Here is a 3620-nt window from a genome sequence, read left to right as displayed (position 1 = left end):
TGGGAGAGGTTAAATGTCAGCATCATATCAGTTAGCACATCCAGCATGCGCTGTGGTGTTGCATTGTTTGCCAGTTTATAGCGGGTAAATTAAAATCGCTGAGCAAGATTAGCCTGGCTCAGAGTACATGCCGATGCATATACGTGTGCAATGCTTGCAAGCTATCCTTGGGCTGCGATAAACGCAGCCAACAAATACTGGGCGAGAAGTGAAGAAAAGCTTGCAAAATATTGCCTCGACACCGATAATATCTGGAAGTATTTCAAAGGAAACGTCTTTTTTTATTAAGGTGGCCACGCCTCCCCCACGTGTCGGCCTATCTTTACGAATGATTACGTAGTTGGGGGTGTTACCTCAAAATCCTTTATCTCATTTGTCAGCTACGTTTCGGTCAAAGCTACGAAGTCCGGTTCAATTCCAAGGAGTAAGGATTCAAGCGGTACTAATTTTTGAAGCATGCTGCGGGTGTTAATGTTAAGAAATGTTACTTCTTTCGTTGGCTGCGGCGTTGTGGCTTGTTTGGTGTTTCCGCTTCGTCGTTTTTTTCATGGTTGATGGTTTGACGGCCAGCGGTTAGGAGCGCAATAGCATTTGTTTCCTCGTCCCATAGGTAAAGATCTCCATTCACTTTTAACTTGTCATAGACCAGAAATACTTTGTCTCCAGCTTCTTTTTTTGTTTTTGCAACTTGCCAAAGCTTTTTTCTGATGTCTCTTACTCTATTTGAGAAGTCCTCTCCAACAGAGAAAGCGATTCCTTTTAGTTTCGTGGAGTTTCTGAGAATGGTTGCTTTGTCTCGGAAGTCGAGGAGTTTTAGCATGACTGGTCTAGTTTTTTTACCGTCTTGTTTTCCTATCCTGTGAATTCTTTCTATTGGAACAGGTTTGATCTTCAGTATGTTTTTAAGTATCTGCTCACTTATAGTTTGTTCGAGGGTTTCGGGGTGTTCGTCTGCCTCCTCCGGTACACCGTACCAGAGTCCTTCAATGCTTTACTGGTCACGAAACTTCGGCTCTCGGTTCATATAGGGACCGCGCGCGCCGCTACAGGCGCCACCTCCGCACGAAGGTCATCCAGCCGCCGCGCGTGCGGCGTATTGGCCAGCTCTTGGCACTCTTGGCGTGCAAACGCTCGCTGCTTTTAGTGTCTGAGCGCTGATTAACTGCGTTTTTTTTTCGTAGTAGTTAGCGATGAATAGTCCGGTTATTGTATTAATCACGTGCCTTCAATGGGGTTTTATTTTTCGAAGGAAGTTACCGTAAACTTCGGCCGCGAACGGCAACGGCTTCTGTGTGCTCTGGCACAAGCGCTGCGCCATCGTGTTTACGGATTTTAAATCTATATTGCTTCTTTTCTTAAAGCAAAGTTGTAAATACCACACATACGGCAGCTGTGTAGTCACGGACTGCTGCGGGCCTATCGATAATACAATAAAAAAACTGAAAGAAACCAAGTACGCGTCGTTCAGACTACGCTTAATGAATCCGTTGATTGCTCTGGAATGCACAGAACGCTAAAAGAGATAGCCCAATAGTATTGTCGTTTCGATGAGTGTGTACATAATTGAAAACACCTAAAAACGCTGCAGAAACGCGAAGGATCAAAACACGAAGAGATACAGGGTGTTTCAGCGAACACTTTCGAAAATTCTTAAAAATAGGCTCTTCGAGAAAAAAAGAAACCCTCTTCAGAAGGAGATTGCTAGCTGCATGCGGCGGACGCCAGATAGTATCAAGGGTGTGCACATTAGTTAGGTGGGTAATTAAACTCTACTAATGAACTTCTTAATTAGCGGAGTTTGGTGGTTGTTGTCAATGGTGATTTTGTGGCCCCAGAGAAGGCGATTTCATATCAGTTTTTAAAACAACGAAAAAGTCGGTGTTTAAAGCCCTGAAGCGTGAGGAAACCTGCCGTTGTTTTCCGCTCAAAAACGAAACTCCGCGCTGAAGGAGCGCTAAAAGTCTTGAGCGAACGCAACGTCGGCTGGTGACGTGTTTCAATGAATGTGGTGGCCAATTCGAAATGTCAGTGCAATTTTCCCTAGCTAGGAAGCCTCAGCAAGCAGCCACAGCCGCGAAAGCCCTCCTCGCCCAGCAAACAAACCTTTCCTTTGTCTGATGCGCTTTCTAACACACAGCGATTATAAACGAACAGCAAATAAACCTAACGAAAAAAAAAGGAACGGATGGTGACGTTTCACATCTTGCACGTCTGGTAGCCGCGTCAGATGTGGTTGAGACAATAAAAAAAGAAAAGCAAAACTGTCGCCAATGCCCACTAGGACTCCCGAAACGGGCGACCGTGTTGTGGGCAATGGCTAGCCTCTTTCTTGCGCCTACCAACAAAACAAAAGATAACGCTAGCCGTGGTATAAGGTGAGCGTTGGTCATTGCAAAAATTCAAGAGGCGATGGAGTTGATATCAGCTGATTCCCTAGCGTGGGGAATCACCAGAGCCTTTTTGAATTGGGCGACACAGTCACTGCAACACGTCATCAGCGGATGTTGCGTTTGCACTAGACTTCTGGCGCACCATGTGCGCTGCGTTTCGGTTTCATGGAGGAAAAAAACTTGATTTTTGCGGGCTGCAGGGCTCTACAGAGTGCATTTTTCTTTGCTTTAAAAACTGGTCCGTTATCGTCGTCTCCGTGGCTACAAACTCGCCATTGGCAATAACCACCAAACTTCGCTAATTAAAAAGTTCATTACAGTGTTTTAGTTAATTAACTATGTAATTCGCATGTTTCTCATAACTGCTGACGTCCGCCGAACCTGATAGCTTGTTCCTTAAGAGAATTCCTATTTTTCTTGAAAAGCCTACCTTCAGGAATTTTTGAAAGTGTTCACTGAAACACCCTGTACATGTTGCACCGTGTGTCCTTCCGCTTCCACGCTTTGCAATCCTTGCAAAAACAGAAAGCGAAAAAAGAACAATGAAAATGATTTTGTCACACGCAACAAAAAATTTCAGTGTTACGAAGGGAAACAAAAGAGCGTGGTCCAGCGTACAAAAATTTATTTTTTTCGCGCTGCGATGTGCAGCACACGGAGGAAACAGAATATGCCACGTAGCCAAGAACGACGCAAAGCTTTTCTGAACGCAGCAAACTAGCGATCTCCTGCACTACCAAAGACTAGAATGAAACACAAACGTCGAAGAAGCAGTCCACAGTGTGACGTGAACAGATGAACGTCGATAAAGTGAGTTGCGCGGAGTTTGCTATGCATGCATTACTCTTGGAACGTTATTAATTTCAGATCCATGGAAATGGGATCGAGTACATTGTCGGAGAAACAAAAAATCAAGTTAGCGACAAGGTATCAAACAATATTGCCCGACGGGACGTACGACAAAAAGAGCAAACGGGCGCTCTGGTTGAAACGGCAGATAAGAAACCGGAATCGGCCACGCGCGGTTACAAAACAAACAAAACGAACCCTAAGGGATAATTCGCGGAAATATGAAAAGTAAAACCACAAGGACGTCCCAAAGCTTTTTTACACGCGAGCCTGAGCGCAAGGTAATACAAGTTCGCAAACAGGCAATGAAGCACCGCTACAACCTGACTGATATGACACAAATCCGGCTTTAAGTTAGCCTTGTACAATTCTAGGTCCACG

The sequence above is a fragment of the Haemaphysalis longicornis genome, unplaced genomic scaffold (genome assembly GCF_048455015.1).
Source record: "Haemaphysalis longicornis isolate Haplotype H1 unplaced genomic scaffold, Haemaphysalis longicornis Haplotype H1 scaffold_1, whole genome shotgun sequence".
NCBI lineage: Eukaryota > Metazoa > Arthropoda > Arachnida > Ixodida > Ixodidae > Haemaphysalis > Haemaphysalis longicornis.
Note: the sequence above shows the minus strand (reverse complement) of the source record.